This window comes from Bombina bombina, chromosome 4 (genome assembly GCF_027579735.1).
Source record: "Bombina bombina isolate aBomBom1 chromosome 4, aBomBom1.pri, whole genome shotgun sequence".
Lineage (NCBI taxonomy): Eukaryota > Metazoa > Chordata > Amphibia > Anura > Bombinatoridae > Bombina > Bombina bombina.
This window is the reverse complement of record NC_069502.1, coordinates 322,640,968-322,667,339: the sequence shown is the minus strand read 5'-3', so window position 1 is coordinate 322,667,339 and position 26,372 is coordinate 322,640,968.

Genomic DNA, 26,372 nt, shown 5'->3' with positions numbered 1-26,372 from the left:
GTGGGGGACAGAATACTTTATCTAACTGCTGTCTTCTCCCTATGTGTTGCCACTTCTCTTCTGACTGTTTTGCAGAGGTATGCTTCACCCTTCCCTGACAGACCACATCAGGTAAGATTCTTAACTTACATGCACCCGAGTCACTTACATGAACAACCATGACTGACAAGACCTTAGTAGTTATACCACAGAATGTAAAGGGCCTCAATTCGCCTACTAAGCGTTCTATAGCATTGAGAAGTTTTGCTAAATAAAAAGATTCTATTGTTTTTGTCCAAGAAACTCACTTTTCAAAAGACACAGAGCCCAAATTCTTATCAAAACACCCCCCATTATGCTTCCTCAACTCTCTACACAACAAAAAGAAAAATGGCGTAGGCATCCTCATACACAAAAAATTTACAGTTTCAGCTCACAAACCAAATAATGGATGTGGACGGCAGAATTTTAATCCTGGTAGGCTTCCTCTTTAATAACCCAGTGACCCTGGTGAACGTTTACGCCCCCAACTCCAATACATCCACATTTTTCCACCAATTATTGAAATTAGTAACAGAAAATAATAAAGGGACCCTGATACTGGGAGGGGACATAAACACAGCTCTTGACCCAAAACTAGATATATCCACCAGCTCAGGGCATGCGAGGATCAAACCACCCAATGCCATATACAATTGTCTCTCACAGCTGGGACTAATAGATATCTGGAGGGTACAACACCCTATCCAAAAAAACTACACATTTTACTCTCATCCCTGTTCAGTTTACACAAGGATAGACTACATACTAATAGACAGAAACCATTTGTCCTTAGTCAGGGACTCAAATATTCAAGCCAAACCGTGGTCGGACCACTCTCAGGTGGATATAGAACTGTGGTGGCCCAATCACCCTGTTACGCAGTTTGTGTGGAGAATGTATTATTCTCTTCTTCGCACCCCACCCATCAGGGAGTCCATAGAAAAATCCCTACTTGAATATTTTAGACTAAATGACACCCCAGAAGTGAGTCTGAGCACGGTCTGGACTGCCGACAAAGCAATACTAAGGGGAGAATGCATTAAACATTCTGCATTCAGAAAAAAACATATAACAAAGAGTTGGAATCACTAACGGCACAACTCTCAAACTTAGAAATCCAACTTAAAAATGCCCCATCAGATGTAACTCTCTACAATCAGGTGGTGAAGGTTAGGCAAGACCTTAATAAGATACTAACAAAAGAGGCCCAGAGAAAAGCCCTCAATATTAGGAAACTATATGCATATAAGGGAAACAGAGCAGGTCCCCTTTTAGTCAAACTTTTAAGAACCCAAACGAGCAAAAATCAGATGCAAAAATTGATGACCATTAACAACCATTGCATATATGATAGCAAACAGATAGTGGATTGCCTAAGTCAATTCTACTCAAAGCTTTATAATCTCAACACCCTCAATACACCTGAACATCTAGAACACATGCAAACCTACATAGATAACACGGATGTGGCTAGTTTAGAGGCCTTACAGAGGGATGAGTTGGAGGAGCCAATATCTATAATGGAGGTGACTAGAGCAATTCATAATTTACTCACAGGGAAGGCACCTGGCCCAGACAGTTTCACAAATGCATACTATAAATCTTTTGCAAATACCTTAGCCCCACAATTAACCAAATTGTTCAACACACTGGACGAGAACCATGCACTCCCACCAGAAATGCTAAAAGCACATATTACGGTGATTCCCAAACCCAACAAGGACCCCACAGACCCTAGTAGTTACAGGCCTATTTCCCTCCTCAACACAGACATTAAGATCCTGGGCAGGATTCTAGCTAATCGAATTAATAAATTCTTGCATACTCTGATCCATGCGGATCAGGTTGGCTTTGTCCCAGGGAGAGAGGCCAGGGACAACACAATTAGAGCAATCACCCTTGCATGTTTTGCCAAACAACACAACATCCCATCGGTCCTAATTGTGATGGATGCATAAAAAGCATTTAATTGCATAAACTGGGACATCCTGAGGAAAGCCTTAATAGCACAGGGTTTTGGTCCCAAAATGATAACACACATTTTCAGTTTAAGGGCTAACGGGATGTTATCAGAATCCTTTAGTATACATAATGGCACAAGACAGGGTTACCCTCTGTCACCCATCTTATTCATACTCTCCACGGAAGTCCTGGCCACCTTAGTGCGACAAGACCCAGAAATTGAGGGAATACAAATTGGCCCACATAACTTTAAAATAGCCATGTATGCTGACGATATTCTGTTCACAATCTCAAATCCCTTATCCTCGATCCCGAAAATGTTAGCACAACTTGACACATTTAGCAAGCAATTACTCCAACTTCTTTGTCAACAAACACAAATCAGATATTCTAAATATATCCCTTTCAGTTGATGATTTAAGGTCGGTATCAGAAATGTGCCCTTTGACAATACAAAAAAAATCACTCAAATACCTAGGAATTCAATTATCACCCAATATTACACAACTCTTCGATGAAAATTACCTGGCCCTCTCCCAACGAATTCAACAAGATGCAGACTTGGTTGGCAAAGCCGCTCACATGGTGGGGTCGTACTCAAAGCATCAAAATGACTATCCTGCCCAGGGTCTTATACCTGTTTCAGGCACTCCCAATACCCATACCTAAGTGGTTCACTTCTCGACTACAAAAACATATTAACTCATTTATATGGGGGAGAACCAAACCCAGAATCCACAGAGACACCATGTATAGATCATATGAGAATGGGGGTTTGGGCCTACCCTGTATGGCTGACTACTTAGACGCAATAACACTACAAAGGTTGATAGACTGGCATAGATCTAAAGATTCCATGGCGTGGGTGGCCATTGACTCCCATATACTCAGAGTATCAGATGCGGGGGTTCTATGTTGGGTCCCCAAAGACCTTAGGCCACCTCAATGCACTGCTATGGCGACCTTCTGCGGGGTATTTGAGTCATGGGACTCGATATTACAATGGAGAAAACACATATCAGGTATCCACTTCCCACTTTTCCCAATACCTATAAATGCTTAACTGATGGGCGGACTAGATAAGGGCCAGCAGAGAAAGGCAGAATGGGGTTATATTACCCCACTAAAAGAATTTACCACCCAGGAAGACTTAGGCAATGTGAAGATCTGGAGACAGTAGCGGGCAGCAGGTACACAAACTAGCTTAAGTACTCACAATTAGACCATTTCATAGCCAAATCCCCTCACAAACAAGGCTTCCTTAGGGAACTTACGCCATTTGAAAGGCACTGTATTACGGCAGGCCCAGCGAGACACTCGCTATCATTAGCCAGGAAACTCATACAGGCAGACCACATGCTCCAGCTTCCCTCATACACACAAAAATGGCAGTTAGATTTAGAGATAGAAAATTTCAAAAGAAATTTCAAAAGAAGATTGGCAAAATATCTTCACACAAACTAAGAAAACTTCAACTTCCCTTCAATCATTAGAGTTAAACTTCAAAGTCTTGATGAGGTGGTACCTCACACCCTCTAGGCTGCACTCTATTTATCCCAACGCAACGGATAGATGCTGGAGAGGTTGTGCCGACAGGGGTAGCTACCTCCACATGTGGTGGACTTGCAATACACTATTACCTTTTTGGCATGGGATCGAGAGATACTTTCGAGCCCTACTGGCCCAGGACTTTTCTCTGATGCCACACATAGCATTACTCAATGACCTGCCAAAGCTCTCTTGTAGACTCAGACAGACCCTTCTCCAGATAGGCGTGACAGGGGCCAAGGCCTTGATAGCCCTTCATTGGAGATCCTCGTATGTCCCAAGCATCTCTGATTGGTCAGACAAAATAGCAGACCTATTGATTTTGGAGGAATATGGTTACACTAAAAGGAATAAATTGAACTTTCTTGTTGAAGTTGGCTTCTTATGGGAAAACTGCCCCCTTCAATGCTAAGAAAGCCAAAACAGACACAACACTCACATACTGACCCCCTAAGCACTCCCCCCTCTAAAACGACTCAAATCGCATAGTGACACGTTTGGTGACCGGTTCTCAGTATGACAGTAGTCAATAATATCCCTAAAACATACCTGCTTACAGCATCCCTGGGCATTGACAGCTCTAAGACGCCACATAAAACCTATTTACAACGAGCAGACCATATACACCCTACAGCCAATGACTTATTCCACCCAGAGCACGCCCCGACACAGTTGGGTGGCCTCCCTACAGAGCTGACCTTCTTCTTATTTCACTTTCCTTTTTTCTACTTTACTCTTTATCTCTTTGATTGATATACTGTTTATGTAAAGAGCACAGACTCATTTGCTTATCTCCCCTGCGTGGGACGGTTTTTATCCCACATGACTTAACAGGTGTCTGTAATTGATTATTGTTAAAGTGTTATCTTTTGATTGTCTGTTAATCGATTTCAAACATAACTAAAACACTTAAAAAAAATAAAAAAATATATGAAAATATGAAAAAAAAATAATGTGAAGAATAATTGCATCACAACAGAATATAGCATATTGATATCATAACAATACAGAATATAATACAAAATATATTTTACAATGGTACAACACATTTCAAGGAAAAAGTTCATTTCAACATATAATCTATTTTGAGTACCATGACAATATAAAATGTATTTTCTATGTCATACCATTTTAATAAAAAAAAGAAAAAATCTATTTATCATTTTATCTGTTGGAAAACCCTAACAATAACTCAAGTTTTTCTCTTGTCGTAAACTTTCACAGTTATCTATTTTTCCTACCATAAAATAAATATACTCAACAGAGTAAAAAAAAAAAGAAATGCTAAGAGAAAAAAAAAAATTACAGCCACAACTCCCACTGAGTGATCCGCTGGTGTATGGAACACCTGTACTTCCGAAGGGCTGAGTAGAAGATTCCTAATGGATTTCGCTGAAATTCTAAATCCATGTGTATGGAAAAAGATCCAATAGAACCAATCCTGCAAAGCTAGTGGATTGAGCTATCAGTATAACAATATTTAAAATATTTGTCTGAGAACTGGCACTAGGATTATGGACTGATAGTAACATAATATCTTCCAGTGACATTGAAAAGGTCATGTTAAACAATTATTAAACCAAAATTAAACTTTTTGCCATAGTTGCTAAATTTTGGGGCAATACCAGAACATATGAGATAGGTTCACTTTGAAATTGGTACAATGAGGACAAACAGAGGGTTTTGTTGGATACATTTTAAAAAATTTAAGAAGAGATAAATAAAATGAATTCATGAGTTTCAAATTAGATTCCTTCCAACACACAGAAATTTGACATTTATCAATAGTAACAAAAGCTATGTTTAATTTTATCAGAATCTTTTGTAGGGATGATGGGTAACCAAAAGCTACACAGTTTATCCAAAAATAGTAAGCTTTGTTTAGTGAGCATAATATCGTACATTAACGAGATTGATGCATTACCAGATATAAATTTCTGGATGCAAATCTTGACATCGGACCATGCAACCGCAACATGAATATGCCATTTCTGGGTGAAAATATAATGTCGTATTTGGAAATAAAAAAACTGGTTTATTTGAGGAAGGTCATAATGTTAAAAAAAAAAAAATCGGGGGTAAGTATCTGTTGATTCTCACTTATCAATTGTCAAATATCTTTAAGACCTTTTTCTAGCCAAAATTTAAATACTTTTTGATTTATACAGAAGTAAATTGCGAGTTACCGATTATTGGCAAAAAATCTGAGAAAGAATAATCAATATTCAGGAGAGAGCAAAACTTATGCCAGGCCAAAATTATATTTTTAAAGGGACACTGTAGCCATTTTTTTTCTTTTGTAATTCAGAAAGAGCATGCAATTTTAAGCAACTTTCTAATTTACTCCTATTATCAATTTTTCTTCGTTCTCTTGCTATCATTATTTGAAAAAGAAGGCATCTAAGCTTTTTTTTGGTTTCAGTACTCTGGACAGCACTTTTTTATTGGTGGATGAATTTATCCACCAATCATCAAGGACAACCCAGGTTGTTCACCAAAAATGGGCCGGCATCTAAACTTACATTTTTGAATTTCAAATAAAGATACCAAGAGAATGAAGAAAATTTGATAATAGGAGTAAATTAGAAAGTTGCTTAAAATTTCATGCTCAATCTGAATGACGAAAGAAAATTTTTGGGTACAGTGTCCCTTTAATTAAAAAGAGAGAGGTAACATTCAAAGGTAAATTCCACTGTGGACAATGTAATATAGCCTTTAGGGACCATGGGGGAATAAAATATGATTCCATATTACTAGTTGAGACTATATTAGTTTTAGCAATCCAGTCTATGATGATCTTGAGCATAGCTGCCCAGTTATATAATCTGATATTAGGGAGAGCTAGACCAGCTGCTATACGTTTTTGTGAAAGTATATTGAGAGAAATGCAAGGTTTCTTACCTTTCCAAATAAATTTAGAAAACCAAAAAGAAAGCTTACAAGGTCTTTATTTAGTATAAAAAGAGAAAGTTTTGGAGAGGATACAAAATACGAGGGAAAATTATTGTTTTAATTAGATTTACCCGGGCCGAGATAGAAAGCGGAAAAGCAGTCCATAACTCAAGATCTTTTTTGATCTTTTGAAAGAGCAATAAAAAGTTTAATTTATACCAATGCTTAGGATCTTTATGTATTTCCAGACCAAGATATTTAATGGCATTAACTACTCTAAATTGAAGATTTGTTACATTTTTGCTATGTTTTCCGACCCACATGAGTTCACTTTTCTCCAGATTGATTTTATAACCTGCAAAAGAGCTGAACTCATCTAGACACTGCAAACAGTAAGGTTTTCAAGCTTTGAGTACCAAAAGGGATCCCTGTTAAGACATCTCTTAATCGAACCGCTAAAGACTCTAAGGCAATGTTGAAAAGAAGGGGTGACAAGGGGCACCAATGTCTACTACCTCCCCAGAGCATTATTTTAGAAGATAAAGTACCATTAATAATACGAAAAGATATTGGATTTTGATAAAGCTTATTAATAAATTGAACAAAATTTTTCTTAAAACCAAAATTTACTAGGGTTGTTAAAACATGTTCCAAAGATATACAGTCAAATGCTTTAACCGCATCTAGAGTAGGAATAGCTAGATCCTTAAAGGGACTCTTTTTCTTAAATTGGCCTAGGTTCCATGCATAGTTCACAAAAGTAATTAATTCACACAGATTTTTAGCAGGATTTCTGGATGACATAAAACCGGACTGATCTGGCTGGATGAGTTTATCTAAACAGGACACAAGTCTGAAGGAGATGATAGAAGCAAACATTTTGTAATCTGTATTGAGCACAGAGATGGGTCTATAGGATGCTGGGTCCTCTGGATTTTTGCCCTTCTTCAAAATCAATGAAATATTTGCTGCAATAAAAAAGGACCGAAATAGGATTAACTGAAATAAAATAACTATTAAAAAGTTTCTCTAAAGTTGGAATTAAATCTTCAGCTAAGCTCTTATAATATTCTGCTGGAAGACTATCTGGGCCAGCAGCTTTATTTCATTTAGATTTATCAATTGCTTTACTGATCTCCTCTTTGGTATTGGGAGCATTAAGGGAATCTAAACCCTCATTCTGTAAGCTTGGTAGTAAATTTTTTGACCAAAAGATCTCTTGATTATAAGTATTTATGTCTACTTCAGCATAGAGTTGTTAATAGTAATTAAAAAAAGACATTACTAATATCCTTAGTATCTGTAAACCATTTTTAATAACAGATATAAAATTTTTCTTCTTTCTATTTTTAACGAGTCTAGCTAGGTTCTTTGCTAAGCAGCCATGAAAACCCCTAAAATGAAGATTCATTTTCGCTTCTTCTTCTTGTGCTTCTTGCATTAGAAAAATATCTCTCTCTTTTCTCATGACTAAATATTTTTTCCAATTTAGAATAGACTGATCTGAATAGTATTTTTTATAAGCATTTCTGACTTGGTTAACTAATTGAATATCAACAGCTCTATTTTTTTCTAGATATTTAGATATGCCATAATTTGACCCTGTAAGATGGCTTTAGAAGCCTCAAAAAGATTTCTATTTTGTTAAAATATTTAATATTATGAGTACAGTAGTCCTTCCATTTCTGTTTTAGCCATAATACAAACCTAGGATTATTATAAAAATGGCGAGGATAAAAACATGTTGACTTGAGTTTTACCATAAAGGTGAAATGATAAAGAAATGATTGCATGGTCCGATATCAAGATCTCACCTATTCCGGCATCAATGCTAAGAATAGATAGAGACTCAGAAATTAAAAACATATAAATCAGAGAAAAAGTTCTGTGAGCTTTAGATTCACAAGAGAAGAGCTGGACATCCGGATATATAATTCACCAAATATCAACTAATTTCAATTTATAGCAGAACTTATTAAAATATTTAGAGCCTTTCTTATTTTATATGATATTTTTTTTTGGATAATCTGTCAAGTTCTGGGCATAGAGTCATGTTAAAATCGCTTCCTTAAACCAAGTTCTCATTAATGAAGGGAAATACTTTGATTTTAATCTTCTCCCAGAATTTCAATGAAAATGTATTTGGCCCATATATATTGCAAAAGGTAAATTTAATATTCTTTATAAAAATTTGCAATATAATAAATCTGGAGGCGGGATCTAACTCATCATGTATTATATTATCAAGCATTTTATTTAATAAAATGACTACACCACATTTCCTATTTGCGGATGAGGTAGTGATCATCTCTCCTACCCATTTTATCTTAAGTTTAGTGGCTTCTTGATCATTAAGATGCATCTTCTGCCAGGGTTAAGTTTGGCCAAAGATTTAATGATCAATTTACGCTTCATGGGCAAAGATATCCCTACTACATTCCAGGATAAAAAATTTAAGGCAGCAATTAGACTAGTATAAAATAATAACCTGTACCAGCAGAACCACTAGAGAGAAGGAAAAAAAAACACACTAAAGGTGCAACGTGGGACTACCACTAGATAAACAAATATAGCATCACCAACTTGTACTTCTCCACCTGCGGAGTGACTGATTTAAAGTAATAAATCTGTTACACAGAGAAACAGTAAGCATTCAGACTGCATTAAAGAGTATAAGGTATGTACAAAAAATGGCATTACATTATTTGGAGTCAATGAATTCTTTGACCTCTGAAGCATCATTGAAAACAATCCTAGACCCATTATTTTCAACAATAATTTTTGCAGGGTAAATCATACAAGCTTTTAACCTTTTATTTATTAATTGGGTACAATATGGGGCCATCAGTTTCCTTTTCATAGATGTCTCACTAGAGAAACCCTGAAACCATAAAATCTTGTTATTTCTGAACATAAGGGGATCACCTGTTTTAAATAACATTAGCAATTCTAATTTATCTTGGAATTTTAATACTTTGAAGATACACATTCTACATCTAAAGGACCCATCTGTATGGGATGTCCTGGGACCTATTCTATGTGCTCTTTCTATAGATAACGGTAACTGTTGAGATGGAAAACCTAGGGCCTGTGGTAATACAACAGAAGTGAATTTTATGAGGTCTTCAAATTCACGGGTTATAATGATCTTATAAGAAAAGAGATATGCAATGAAAAAGGCCAGCACAATACACAGTATATAATATTATTACACAGTTCATATTCCTGCCATATATGTGTATATGAAACAAAAAACAATGTCAGATGACAACGTAATAGTTCTAGTATCAAGCTCAAAGTACTGGGATTGAACAAAGATTGCCAGAACTTTCTAAGCACTCTTGCATTAGGGAATAGCTTCCTTGGATTTCTCCTTTGAGCAACCAGTTAACCAGTTGAAAATTCAGAGAGAGGTTCAGCCTTAGGGGGTAACAAGATTTCAGTCCCAAATATATTTAACAAGGGTGTAACTTGGACCTTTTCTTTCTTTTCACTTTTTTTCCCCTTGTCTTCCTTAATCCTATTTCTTTTTTATTTCTTTTTCCCCATTTTTTCCTTTCTTCTCTTTTTTTCCTTTCTCTACTTCTCCGTCCCTTCCCTCTTTTCTCCTTCCTTTCCTTTTGAAGAGAAACTAGTAGTAGAATAGAGGATAAGAGGAAAATATATCCAGTGTCTCTACCAGTGTCTTTTAACAGACGTTAAGTGAACAGAAACAGTTCTTTAAGATGCAGAGAACTTAATTAACAGCAGCTTTAGCCTATATAGTTTAACGTGTAATGTGCTTCCTTTTCAAAGGGAAAATGAGGTATGTATATATATTTTTTTTACTCTTATGTCTCCTTTATTCCTCCATAAAGGCAAGAAATTTAAATAACTCCTTCAAGGGGTAAATGCATCAGCGCATCAGGTAGTAACACTGAATATCTGAGTACAATATCAAAAACTTGCATTCTTGCGGTCTTAATGATGAAGGTTTAGAAGCTTAGATTCTCAAACACATGCAGGTATCTTGAAAAGATGGTACTTAGTGACTCCCAATACACCGAGCTTGATGACTTCACTGTCACCCGCGATATCAGAGCGTGATACTCGGATCACTCCATGCACCAGCAGCTCCAGTCTCAAGCAGTGTGGCTGCCTACAGGTCTCCAGTCCCAGATACCTATACAGCAACCTCCGTGTTGTTGACTTTGTTCCCCCAAACAGGGACGCTCCGCTGACTGGAGATTTTTATTCAGGTAAGGGTTTTAGCTGGGAACCCAAGTTAAGTCCTCCTAGTGCCAGAATCCAAAAGAGGTAGTTTAAAAGCTTATGCAGTGTCTGCAAGCCGATTTGGCCATACTGGCTTCCAACTCTGGCAGGGAAAGGCCACGCAGTTAACCATCAGGAACCCAGACAGGATCTCTGGGCTAAGTGGCGACAAGCAGGGGAGCAATATCCAGGTGTTCGGCTACAACGCCGACATGGAGCATGTTACAACAAAGCTCCACCCCCAATGGAAGTCCCCCCCTCAATTATCTTTAAATCCAAAAAATATATTTATGCACTTTCATATTTAATAAAGTTTTATACTGTTTATTTACTGTAAATATTATCCATTTCAATGTCCTGCACATAGCAGAATATGTTCTATGTAATTTTAAATAGATATTCCTATATATCTGTATATATCTATACCTATATATAATCATGTATATATAGATATAAATATATATTTGTGCAAAAATGTATAGTTAAAGGGACAGCCAAGTCCAAAAAATCTTTCATGATTTAAATAGGAAATGTAATTTTAAACAACTTTCCAATTTACTTTAATCACCAATTTTGCTTTGTTCTCTTGGTATTCTTAGTTGAAAGCTAATTCTAGGAGGTTCATATGCTAATTTCTTAGACCTTGAAGACTGCCTCTAATCATAATGCATTTTGACTACTAGAGGGCATTAGTTTATGTGTTTTATATAGATAACATTGAGCTCATGCATGTGAAGTTACCCTGGAGTGAGCACTGATTGGCTAAAATGCATGTCTGTCAAAATAACTGAAATAAGGGGGCAATCTGCAGAGGCTTAGATACAAGATAATCACAGAGGTTAAATGTGTATTTCTATAACAGTGTTGGTTATACAAAACTGGAGAATGGGTAATAAAGGGATTATATTTGCTGAATTGTATTTTATTGCAGTTACACAATAAAATACAATTCAGTAAATAACCAAGGGGTTATAAATGATGATAAACATATAACGATAAAAACACAGTGGAATTAAAACACATTGAATAACAATTGTGTACTCTAAGATTGAGTGTTTAAAATCATGGATCCATGATTATGAAATTGAATGACCAATATATATGGCATGCTCAGTGAGTGGAATATCACTTGAAATCTTGGAGCAAGAACGTTAGTACATAGATACAACAATGAGTGTACAAACTTGCGTATGATGCGAAAGATGATATTAGCAGGCTGTTATGACCAAGATATGAATGTTGGCAAAATATATTTAGAGAGTCCCCAGTGGGGGAGGGGGGAGGGGAATCGAATCAGAAAGGGCTAGTGAAGTGAGCTACAATAGGTGGTAGTGTGATCAAATACTCAAAATGATATGACATAGTCCAACAATCAGTAGGATAATGGATGTCAAATCAACAATACCAAATTGAACAGTTCCCAATTCAAAAAGGATACAATGTGAAAAAGGAAAACCTTTGATATGAAAAAATAAAAAAAGGCACGTGCAGCATGTAAACACACACTGTATCAACACAAAAGTGTCAGTGTGAAGCTCAAGTGTAAGCTCGAAAATAAAAACAAAAATAAGTCAGTGTGAGAACTCCAATTAAACTCAGTCAGTGTTAGGACTCTAATAAAAAAGGAAATTGAGTCAGTAGAAATAACAATAGTGATAAACCAACTTGTGATTTAATAGAAGTGATCTTCAAATTAAAGTGATCCTTAGGTGGGTCCTGGTGATCCTATAAATGGGTCCTAAATCTCTTTATATCGTTCAATGTCCTCCTGGATATACCTGTAAATTTAAAACAATAGTGTAGATAGTACAGATACAGAAAGGGGTATTGAAAATATGCTTACCAGCTCGGGTCAACGCGTTTCGGCACCAATATAGGCCTTTTATCAAGACTCTCATTTTTTATTTTTTTTATTTTTTCATTTCAAGTGTTTTACTTTTTCAAATTGCATCCTTTTTTTAATTGGGAACTGTTCAATTTGGTATTGTTGATTTGACATCCATTATCCTACCGATTGTTGGACTATATCATATCATATTGAGTATTTGATCACACAGCCACCTATTGTAGCTCACTTCACTAGCCCTTTCTGATTCAATTCCCCTCCCCCCTCCCCCACTGAGGACTTTCTGAACATATTTTGCCAACATTCATATCTTGGTCATAACAGCCTGCTAATATAATCTTTTGCACCATACGCAAGTTTGTACACTCATTGTTGCATCTATGCACTAACGTTCTACCAAACCTACAAACCTACAGTAGTCGCCCTCCCTAACCTTAAAAAATATTAGTACCGAAAATGTTATGGCTTTTTAACTTTGGAATATAAAGTTGGTTTTGCATCTATACGAAGTCCATTGAGTGCTTTCTATATACAAGCTGGATTTACTTTACTGTTAGCACCGTGGCCATCACCTTGGATGAGAAGTGCATACCTTTGATAGAATTATATATATATATATATATACACACACACATATATTTATATATACTGTATAAACATATATATATATATATATATATATATATATATACACACACAAAGTATCGAGCCTTTAGGGAGCACAGAGTCTGTATTACCTCCTCCTCCGTTGGTATCCGAGCAGCACAATGGAGAGTGGGTGGGAAGTCTTTTCCCTATTGGTCCAGAGCCCAGTGTCAGCGTCTCACACAAGCATGTTTGCAATACACGCTAAACAGAGAGACCAAGGTATGCACTTGGTCACTGCATACCTGGGCTCCTGTTATGTAGAGCTACTTAATTTGTAAAGTACTCACACCTGTTGAGAAAAACACATGCTTTAAGATACATAGCAAAGGTTGTAATAGCAAAAGGGGAACACTATTGTTGAAAATTCTTGTAACAGAGATACATATGTAACTTATTTCCAATTCATTTAATGTACATATTAATTAGGAAGAACAACTTCTTAAGGTTACAGTCTATACAATACAGGGAGTGCAGAATTATTAGGCAAGTTGTATTTTTGAGGATTCATTTTATTATTGAACAACAACCATGTTCTCAATGAACCCAAAAAACTCATTAATATCAAAGCTGAATATTTTTGGAAGTAGTTTTTAGTTTGTTTTTAGTTATAGCTATTTTAGGGGGATATCTGTGTGTGCAGGTGACTATTACTGTGCATAATTATTAGGCAACTTAACAAAAAACAAATATATACCCATTTCAATTATTTATTTTTACCAGTGAAACCAATATAACATCTCAACATTCACAAATATACATTTCTGACATTCAAAAACAAAACAAAAACAAATCAGTGACCAATATAGCCACCTTTCTTTGCAAGGACACTCAAAAGCCTGCCATCCATGGATTCTGTCAGTGTTTTGATCTGTTCACCATCAACATTGCGTGCAGCAGCAACCACAGCCTCCCAGACACTGTTCAGAGAGGTGTACTGTTTTCCCTCCTTGTAAATCTCACATTTGATGATGGACCACAGGTTCTCAATGGGGTTCAGATCAGGTGAAAAAGGAGGCCATGTCATTAGATTTTCTTCTTTTATACCCTTTCTTGCCAGCCACGCTGTGGAGTACTTGGACGCGTGTGATGGAGCATTGTCCTGCATGAAAATCATGTTTTTCTTGAAGGATGCAGACTTCTTCCTGTACCACTGCTTGAAGAAGGTGTCTTCCAGAAACTGGCAGTAGGACTGGGAGTTGAGCTTGACTCCATCCTCAACCCGAAAAGGCCCCACAAGCTCATCTTTGATGATACCAGCCCAAACCAGTACTCCACCTCCACCTTGCTGGCGTCTGAGTCGGACTGGAGCTCTCTGCCCTTTACCAATCCACCCACGGGCCCATCCATCTGGCCCATCAAGACTCACTCTCATTTCATCAGTCCATAAAACCTTAGAAAAATCAGTCTTGAGATATTTCTTGGCCCAGTCTTGACGTTTCAGCTTGTGTGTCTTGTTCAGTGGTGGTCGTCTTTCAGCCTTTCTTACCTTGGCCATGTCTCTGAGTATTGCACACCTTGTGCTTTTGGGCACTCCAGTGATGTTGCAGCTCTGAAATATGGCCAAACTGGTGGCAAGTGGCATCTTCGCAGCTGCACGCTTGACTTTTCTCAGTTCATGGGCAGTTATTTTGCGCCTTGGTTTTTCCACACGCTTCTTGCGACCTTGTTGACTATTTTGAATGAAACGCTTGATTGTTCGATGATCACGCTTCAGAAGCTTTGCAATTTTAAGAGTGCTGCATCCCTCTGCAAGATATCTCACTATTTTTGACTTTTCTGAGCCTGTCAAGTCCTTCTTTTGACCCATTTTGCCAAAGGAAAGGAAGTTGCCTAATAATTATGCACACCTGATATAGGGTGTTGATGTCATTAGACCACACCCCTTCTCATTACAGAGATGCACATCACCTAATATGCTTAATTGGTAGTAGGCTTTCGAGCCTATACAGCTTGGAGTAAGACAACATGCATAAAGAGGATGATGTGGTGAAAATACTCATTTGCCTAATAATTATGCACTCCCTGTATAGCAATTCAGACAAATGTAAGAAGTATAACAAGCAGTATATATTTACTGAGAAAAAATCTAAGTCAGTGATATAAATGATACCACACATAACGGGAAGATATTAAAAATACATTCATTGTCAATATAGAGCATATCTAAGTATGCCACCATGAAAAGAAGATAGGTAGGTTATGGATGATAAACAATAACAAATACATTTTAAAAAGATATGGCATATCAAGATAAGTATGTCAGCTTAAATGAGTACAAACATAACCTGTATTAAAATCAAAACCAGGTATACCTTTTTATGCAGCGTTGTGTTGCTTATTGCTACTACATATATACACATAAGATTTATATCAGATAACTGTGACAATTGAATACTCACAAACGAGCTGCACCCTTTGGTGCTAGTGGAGCAGACTGGAGCCTCTCAGTGGTCCAGCTCACTGGTACACTTCAGGGGTCAAGCGTGGTCCTAGGTAGTGGTTGTTAGAAGATTCCTAGATGGACACAAAATGTGCAAACCATAGCCAAGTAACGTTTGATCAACAAAATGGTGAAATGAGCTATCCTACTTACAGAATCCAAAGCACCTGCAGGTGCATAAGCAGCAAACTGGAACCAAACAGTCGGCCAGTAGACTGATACCTCCAGGTAGATATAGGAATTTGCTCAGGTGCCAATAATGGTATTAGCAACATATAAGGGATATAAAATACTTCATAGAAAAAAGCAAGTGTATGTCTAAAAAATCTTTATTAAAATTGTGACGCGTTTCTCTGCTATAACAAGCTGTTTCCTCAGGCTAAAAATCAGGCAAATATTTTTAGCCTGAGGAAACAGCTTGTTATAGCTGAGAAACGCGTCGCAATTTTAATAAAGATTTTTTAGACATATATTTGCTTTTTTCTATGAAGTATTTTATATCCCTTATATGTTGCTAATACCATTATTGGCACCTGAGCGAATTCCTATATTTACCTGGAGGTATCAGTCTACTGGGTGACTGTTTGGTTCCAGTTTGCTGCTTATGCACCTGCAGGTGCTTTGGATTCTGTAAGTAGGATAGCTTATTTCACCATTTTGTTGATCAAACGTTACTTGGCTATGGTTTGCACATTTTGTGTCCATCGAGGAATCTGCTAACAACCACTACCTAGGACCACGCTTGACCCCTGAAGTGTACCAGTGAGCTGGACCACTGAGAGGCTCCAGTCTGCTCCACTAGCACCAAAGGGTGCAGCTCGTTTGTGAGTATTCAATTGTCACAGGTGTGGATTTTATATTTTTGATTTTTGGCTGTACTAGGCCATGTTTGGCGCCTCTGTGTTTTCTCTTTTCTCAGTTACCCCTCTACCAGGAAGACCATCCTAAGACCGAGAGCTGCCTACCGGATTTTCTTTGGACACAGTATTGATTGGGACTTCACTCTTTCACCATTGATTGGACATTTTTTTCTGTGTTACTTATTATCCACACTTGTTACTTATAATTTTTGTAGGCAATATATTAGATATATTGTTATGTTTTATGAAATTTCACATATGTTATATGTGATTAGTTATAGGAGGCGCCCCCTAAGGGTGTGAATACACTCTGGTGTGTACCACACCCTCATATTTTTCTATCACTTTATATCAGATAAGCCAAAGCCAAAGAAGTCCCTACATGAATATATATAACAAAAGCATAAATATACAAAGGCATACACAAATATGGTCTGTTTCAAACTAGAACATAGCAGAAAACTAACAAGAACAGCATTGAACCAATTATAGGTATCAAGTATGAGCCTACTGCAATAGGCTAGATATATTGAGCCTTGGATTTAATATTTAGGTAAATAAGTCAAGGTCACGTCTCATATTGAGACCCTGTGGAAAACTTGTTTGTAAGGTAAAGATCCAAAAGATCTCCCTTTTGTTTAGAGACATTTCTCTGTCACCACCCTTCTCCAGTTAGGTACAAAATCTATACCTTGAATATATAGAGCTGAAGAATCAGCATCGTGAAAAGATTAAAAATGTCTGGCGACCGGTGTGTCAGAGAAATCATCTTCAATGGAACGTATATGTTCCAAAAACCTTTCCTTTAATGGTCTAATAGTTTTACCTGTGTACTGTTTTTTGAAGATTTTACATGTCAACAAGTAAATTACATGAATGGTAGAGCAGTTGATATAGAAATTGATGTTGTGTTCACGGTGAGTACTTTGGGAAATAAACTTATCTCCTTCAGACACATACCCACAGGTTTTACATATCGGCCTCCTACACCTGAAGAAACCCCTCTTTTTTTGTAACCAACACTTATTTGCTTTAGGTTTGAGATCTGAAGGGGACAAATAGTTCCCCAAAGTTTTGCCATTTCTAGGTATAAACTCATAGCCTTCCTCAATAACATTTTTTTTAAAATGGGGTCTGTGTATAAAATAGGCAATAAATCCCTAATAATCTCACAAATTTGGTGAAACTCTTGGCTGAAAGCTGTGATTAATTTAGGTTTTTGTTTGTGTCTGGTTTGTGTATTTTTGGCTTTCTTTTTGTATTTAAGTAGGTTTTCTCTGCATAGGGAATCAACATGTGTCTTGGCACTGTTTAATACTTTTTCTGTATAGCCTCTCTTTTCTAGTCTAGACATAGTATCCTGTGCAAGTATCTGGTAGTCATCATCTGTAGTACAATTTCTTTTTAGACATATCAATTCCCCTTTAGGTATGTTGTTTACCACATGTCTAGGGTGACACAAGTTATATTTCAGAATTGCGTTATCAGCTGTAGGTTTTCAAAATCCCTTTGTATTTATGTTCACCATAGTGTCATTACTAGATAAAGTGAGCTCAAGAAAATGTATTGATGTTGGATTTTGTTCACTTGTGAGTTTTATCCCATATCTATTCTGATTGAGATATTCACAGAAGTTATCAGCTTCTGCCTCAGTACCTTCAAAGACAAAAAAACAAATCATCTATATACCGAAAATATTGGATAATCCGATCTCTAAAAGGATTGTCATCTTCATACACATGGGAATGTTCCCACCAACCCATAAAAAGGATGGCGTAGGAGGGGGCAAATTTAGCCCCCATCGCAGTCCCACTTCTTTAGAAATAGCAATCATTCTGAAACATAAAAAAATTGTGTGTAAGTAAAAATTCAGTAGATCTGAGTAAAAATATTTGAGTGGCAGGTTCATAGTTACAATGTACATTGATGAAATATTCTATAGCTTTTATTCCTATATCATGCTGTATAGAAGTATAAAGGGAGGTGACATCAGTGGTCAGGAACCTATATGTTGTTTTCTATTTTATTTTAGCTAATTCATTAATAACAGCTGTAGTGTCCTTGATGTAACTTGGAAGATTTTGAACAAGTGGCTGTAAAAAGAATCTATCAATTCTGAGAGTGGTTCATTAAGTGAAAAAATCCCTGCAATGATTGGTCTACCCGGAGGGGGAATCATATTTTTGTGAATTTTAGGAAAATAGTGAAATATCGGTACTACCGGATGATCAGGGATGAGAGCTTCTTTTGTAATCTCATTTATAATATTGTTCTTTCTGGCATATGTTACAATATATGTCATTTCTTTTTTAAATAGCTGTGTAGGATTATATTTAAGCTTACTGTACACTTCTTTATCATTAAGTTGACGTGTAGCTTCGGCTATGTAGTCCTCTCGATTGAGAATGCCAACATTTCCGCCCTTATCAGATTGTCTGATAACTAAGTTATCGTTATCTGTAAGTTTCTTTAAAGCTTGTTTCTCTTTGATGGTCAAATTGTAATGTTGTTTATTATTTATAGCTATTTCTCGTGCATACAATTGTCTAAGTTTGTCTTCCACTGTTTTTTGGAAAATATCTATGGCTTTTGATCTTGTATGCACAGGATAGAAATTGCTCTTTTTCTTTCTAGAAAAGGAAATATCACTCTCATTTATTAAACCCATATCGGTGTAGATGCCTTCTTGTTGAAAGGCAAATGAGCTATGGTACATTTCTCTGAAAAATTAAGATCAACCTGTTCTGTACATTCCACATTATTTTCCCCATTATCACAATTAATTTCTTCCTGCTTATCATCCATACCAAAAAAGTGTTTCTGGAGAGTTCTTTTTTGGATAAATTTGTTTGTGTCTACGATGGTTTCAAATAGATTAAAATAGCAAGTTGGAACGAAATTAAGTCCTTTAGAAAGTATGCTACTGTCAGTTTCAGATAATGTTACACTAGACAGATTAATAACATCAGTGTTTATGCATATTTCTTTTGCATCATGTGTGACCTGGTGACATAGGTCTTTGGAAAAGTTAATCTCTGCTTTATTCCATTCACTTGTTCTTGTTTTGTTTTTTGTTCTGGTTCTTCTTTTCCCCCTGTGTGTTTTTTTCTTCTTCCTATGGAAAAAGTCTGTCTCTCCTCATTTTTTGACTGTGCATCTTGAGTTTCAAAAGTAGCAGCTTCCTCATAAGGTTTTAATACCGATGGAATGTCCATTTCTTCCGTAGTGTCCCTATCAGATGAATCCACTTCATATTCTGTATCCAAAAAGGTTACAGTTTTCCCTTTTTTGTTCAAACTATTTTTGGTGTAATTCCTGTAATTTCTTTATCTTAAAACTCTTCCTGATTCCATTTATAGACTTTTATAGGCTTGGAATTGTAATATTTTGTGTCCCTTAGCATTTTCCTAGATTTTAATTCCCAGAGTTCTTGTCTGAATGTTAACATACTTTGTTCAAATTTTTTGTCATATTTTTAAATCTTTATCCTGCTGATATTTTCTTACGGCTAGATTTAGAGTTCTGCAGCCAAAGGGGTGCGTTAGCTACGCGTGCTTTTCTTCCCCCGCACCTTTTAAATACTGCTGGTATTTAGAGTTCACAGAATGGCTGCGTTTTCAGTGCGTTAGGCTCCAAATAGGGAGCGTAGAGCATAATTTAAAGCCACTGCAACTCTAAATTCCAGCGGTGCTTACGGACGCGGCCAGCTTCAAAAACGTGCTCGTTAACGATTCCCCCATAGGAAACACTGGGGCAGTTTGAGCTGAAAAAAACCTAACACCTGAAAAAAAGCAGCGTTCAGCTCCTAACGCAGCCCCATTGTTTTCTATGGGGAAACACTTCCTACGTCTGCACCTAACACTCTAACATGTACCCCGAGTCTAAACACCCCTAACCTTACACTTATTAACCCCTATTCTGCTGCCCCCACTATTGCTGACACCTGCATATTTTTTTTAACCCCTAATCTGCTGGCCCTAACACCACCGACCCCTATATTATATTTATTAACCCCTAATCTTCCCCCCACAACGTTGCCTCCACCTACCTACAATAATTAACCCCTAATCTGCCGACCAAACCGCACCGCTACTATAATGAAGTTATTAACCCCTAATCCGCCTCACTCCCGCCTCAATAACCCTATAATAAATAGTATTAACCCCTAATCTGCCCTCCCTAACATCGCCGACACCTAATTTCAAACATTAACCATTAATCTGCCGACCGGAGCTCACCGCTATTCTAATAAATTTTTTAACCCCTAAAGCTAAGTCTAACCCTAACCCTAACACCCCCCTAAGTTAAATATAATTTAAATCTAACGAAGTAAATTAACTCTTATTAAATAACTTATTCCTATTTAAAGCTAAATACTTACCTGTAAAATAAACCCCAATATAGCTATAATATAAATTATAATTATATTGTAGCTATTTTAGGATTACTATTTATTTTACAGGCAACTTTGTAATTATATTGACCAGGTACAATAGCTATTAAATAGTTAATAACTATTTAATAGTTACCTAGTTAAAATAATTACAAAATTACCTGGAAAATAAATCCTAACCTAAGTTACAATTAAACCTAACACTACACTATCAAAAAATAAATTAAATAAACTACCTACAATTATCTACAATTAAACCTAACACTACACTATCAAAAAATTAATTAAATACAATACCTACAAATAAATACAATTAAATAAACTAACTAAAGTACAAAAAATAAAAAAGAACTGTTACAAAAAATAAAAAAATATTTACAAACATTAGAAAAATATTACAACAATTTTAAACCAATTACACCTACTCTAAGCCCCCTAATAAAATAACAAAGCCCCCCAAAATAAAAAAATGCCCTACCCTATTCTAAATTAAAAAAGTTCAAAGCTCTTTTACCTTACCAGCCCTGAAAGGGGCCCTTTGCGGGGCACCCGTAAACTACCTATGTACCCCTAAACCGAGGTCCCCCCACATCGCTGCCACTCTATTACATTTTTTAACCCCTAATCTGCCGCTCTGTACACCGCCGCCAGCTAAATTATCCCTATGTACCCCTAATCTGCTGCCCCTAATACTGCCGACCCCTATATTATATTTATTAACCCCTAATCTGCCCCCCCCCAACGTCGTCCCCACCAACCTACACTTATTAACCCCTAATCTGCCGAGCGGACTGCACCGCTACTATAATAAAGTTATTAACCCCTAATCCGCCTCACTCCCGCCTCAATAACCCTATAATAAATAGTATTAACCTCTAATCTGCCCTCCCTAACATCGCCGACACCTAACTTCAAACATTAACCCCTAATCTGCCGACCGTAGCACACCACTATTCTAATACATTTTTTAACCCCTAAAGCTAATTCTAACCCTAACCCTAACACCCCCCTAAGTTAAATATAATTTAAATCTAACGAAATAAATTAACTCTTATTAAATAAATTATTCCTATTTAAAGCTAAATACTTACCAGTAAAATAAACCCTAATATAGCTACAATATAAATTATAATTATATTGTAGCTATTTTAGGATTAATATTTATTTTACAGGCAACTTTAACCAGGCACAATAGCTATTAAATAGTTAATAACTATTTAATAGTTACCTAGTTAAAATAATTACAAAATTACCTGGAAAATAAATCCTAACCTAAGTTACAATTAAACCTAACACTACACTATCAATAAATTAATTAAATAAAATACCTACAATTATCTACAATTAAACCTAACACTACACTATCAATAAATTAATTAAATACAATACCTACAAATAAATACGATTAAATAAACCAACTAAAGTACAAAAAATAAAAAAGAACTAAGTTACAAAAAATAAAAAAATATTTACAAACATTAGAAAAATATTACAACAATTTTAAACCAATTACACCTACTCTAAGCCCCCTAATAAAATAACAAAGCCCCCCAAAATAAAAACATGCCCTACCCTATTCTAAATTAAAAAAGTTCAAAGCTCTTTTACCTTACTAGCCCTGAAAGGGGCCCTTTGCGGGGCACCCGTAAACTACCTATGTACCCCTAAACCGAGGTCCCCCCACATTGCTTCCACTCTATTACATTTTTTAACCCCTAATCTGCCACTCTGTACACCGCCGCCAGCTAAATTATCCCTATGTACCCCTAATCTGCTGCCCCTAATACTGCCGACCCCTATATTATATTTATTAACCCCTAATCTGCCCCCCCCACGTCGTCCCCACCAACCTACACTTATTAACCCCTAATCTGCCGAGCGGACTGCACCGCTACTATAATAAAGTTATTAACCCCTAATCCGCCTCACTCCCGCCTCAATAACCCTATAATAAATAGTATTAACCTCTAATCTGCCCTCCTTAACATCGCCGACACCTAACTTCAAACATTAACCCCTAATCTGCCGACCGTAGCACACCACTATTCTAATACATTTTTTAACCCCTAAAGCTAATTCTAACCCTAACCCTAACACCCCCCTAAATGAAATATAATTTAAATCTAACTAAATAAATTAACTCTTATTAAATAAATTATTCCTATTTAAAGCTAAATACTTACCAGTAAAATAAACCCTAATATAGCTACAATATAAATTATAATTATATTGTAGCTATTTTAGGATTAATATTTATTTTACAGGCAACTTTAACCAGGTACAATAGCTATTAAATAGTTAATAACTATTTAATAGTTACCTAGTTAAAATAATTACAAAATTACCTGGAAAATAAATCCTAACCTAAGTTACAATTAAACCTAACACTACACTATCAATAAATTAATTAAATAAAATACCTACAATTATCTACAATTAAACCTAACACTACACTATCAATAAATTAATTAAATACAATACCTACAAATAAATACAATTAAATAAACCAACTAAAGTACAAAAAATAAAAAAGAACTAAGTTACAAAAAATAAAAAAATATTTACAAACATTAGAAAAATATTACAACAATTTTAAACCAATTACACCTACTCTAAGCCCCCTAATAAAATAACAAAGCCCCCCAAAATAAAAAAATGCCCTACCCTATTCTAAATTAAAAAAGTTCAAAGCTCTTTTACCTTACCAGCCCTGAAAGGGGCCCTTTGCGGGGCACCCGTAAACTACCTATGTACCCCTAAACCGAGGTCCCCCCACATCGCTTCCACTCTATTACATTTTTTAACCCTAATCTGCCACTCTGTACACCGCCGCCAGCTAAATTATCCCTATGTACCCCTAATCTGCTGCCCCTAATGCTGACGACCCCTATATTATATTTATTAACCCCTAATCTGCCCCCCCCACGTCGTCCCCACCAACCTACACTTATTAACCCCTAATCTGCCGAGCGGACTGCACCGCTACTATAATAAAGTTATTAACCCCTAATCCGCCTCACTCCCGCCTCAATAACCCTATAATAAATAGTATTAACCTCTAATCTGCCCTCCTTAACATCGCCGACACCTAACTTCAAACATTAACCCCTAATCTGCTGACCGTAGCACACCACTATTCTAATACATTTTTTAACCCCTAAAGCTAATTCTAACCCTAACCCTAACACCCCCCTAAATGAAATATAATTTAAATCTAACTAAATAAATTAACTCTTATTAAATAAATTATTCCTATTTAAAGCTAAATACTTACCAGTAAAATAAACCCTAATATAGCTACAATATAAATTATAATTATATTGTAGCTATTTTAGGATTAATATTTATTTTACAGGCAACTTTAACCAGGTACAATAGCTATTAAATAGTTAATAACTATTTAATAGTTACCTAGTTAAAATAATTACAAAATTACCTGGAAAATAAATCCTAACATAAGTTACAATTAAACCTAACACTACACTATCAATAAATTAATTAAATAAATACCTACAATTATCTACAATTAAACCTAACACTACACTATCAATAAATTAATTAAATACAATACCTACAAATAACTACAATTAAATAAACTAACTAAAGTACAAAAAATAAAAAAGAACTAAGTTACAAAAAATAAAAAAAATATTTACAAACATTAGAAAAATATTACAACAATTTTAAACTAATTACACCTACTCTAAGCCCCCTAATAAAATAACAAAGACCGGGGGCGTGGCTACGCAACGATCAGGAGAGGTCGCACCTAATGTAGCTCCTTAAAGCATATACTAAAAATAAGCTTTTTTTGTTAAGATATTTGGCCTGATTTTATCCTAAGAGTGTGATATTCCGTCACAATTTGATAGTGCTAATTTAGCAGGTCTGCAACTCTTCTGAATGCAAGGAACTGTTTGAGCCCGCTTGGACTAATGCCTGCGGCCTATTTGTGAACTCCTAACACCCCCCCCCCGATCAGCCGGGTTAGAGCGACGCTAACACTACTGGAGTTTTGAAACCTTGGTGCAATTTCCATAATGGCTGGGGATTATTATGCAGAGCTGAAAACACTCCTCATAGAGCTAGATGCAAAGTTGCAAAATAACTTCTGTGATCTCAAGGGTATCCTCAGAGACCATGTGGAGATCGAATCTAAAGAAACTCCCAAGATGGCGTACTATGATGAATATTTGACACAGCGCTCTGAACTGCAGCCAACTCTGAGTACTCCTTGCACCAAGGCAAGTAAAGATCAATATTGCTCGCTGCCGTCCTACTGGGAGAGTGAAGTGCACATTTTACCTACACTAAAGAGCGACTATGCTAATTCTACTAATGTGATAGAACCTACCCTTGGTCTGTTGCGGATGCCGATCCATCAGAAGCCCTCACTGCTTTACAAGACAGCCGATGCGGTCAGCCTCTCGACAAGCGCATTCAAAGTGTGGAGCGCTAGCACACAGAATTGTGCTGGAAAAGGGAGGTGGACTGCTTTCCGTTCTCGCCTAGCCGCTACTAGATGGCAGGACACTGCAAGTTGTGTGGAGCCAGCTAATCTAAACCTGCTCTCCTGCGATACTTTTTGCCAGTTGCGCTTGACATTTAGATGGAAATCCTGGTGCCTCATAATGCAATCGCCATCATACTGTCACATTCTGCAAGAGGGAGCTCAGCCTACTGCATCTGGAATAGGCTGAGCAGCGACTTCCAGGGTGCTCATACTAGCCGTATGTTTACTACCACATTTAGTGACTCCCTCATACCAAGCTGTTTATCGTTAATTTTCAAAGGGGGTAATATTACACTGTTTTAATTTGTTCCACATCTTAACTTGTTATGCATACATGTTGTTCACTCATTCTAGCTGAAAGGCTGCTATCACATGCAGTGTTTCTGCTACAAGCTCCCTCACGTCAAAGTGTTTATTGTTATTCTCCAAATGTATATAGCACACTCGCACAAGGTTGCACTGCTACAGGCTGTGACATATCGTAGTGCCATGTAAGTTCTCTTATAGCTCTCTTTACATGCCAGAAAGCCACGTCAAATTTTCTTAGAGGTAGATTATTGTTTTGTTGTCTGAACAGCAGTCAATATACCCAGTGTTTAAGCCAATATTATACCTAGAGTATCTCAGTAATTCCACATTGCACTTACTTCTAACTTCTATATAAGCCAGTAAGTGAGATAGGTTAATGCCTGCAGGAAATTCTCCTTATACTTCCCTCCCCCAAACAAATATCTAATAATGCAGTAAAGCTAAGACTGTCCACCAATGAAAGGGGGTTTTAATTACTGTGTTATTTATTTACCCCACTAGAGATCTTACACTGATCTTATTATTTACTTGCTTTTAGTTTTCAAATTATAGATAGTTAGCATCCTATATATTTAACTCACAAGAATGGCCAGTCATGAGATAGACATAGCTATTTTAGTTGCATAATCACAGCCTAGCACTCTCTTCTCTGACCCATGACTACTGTGAATCTGTGGACCCTAAAGCTT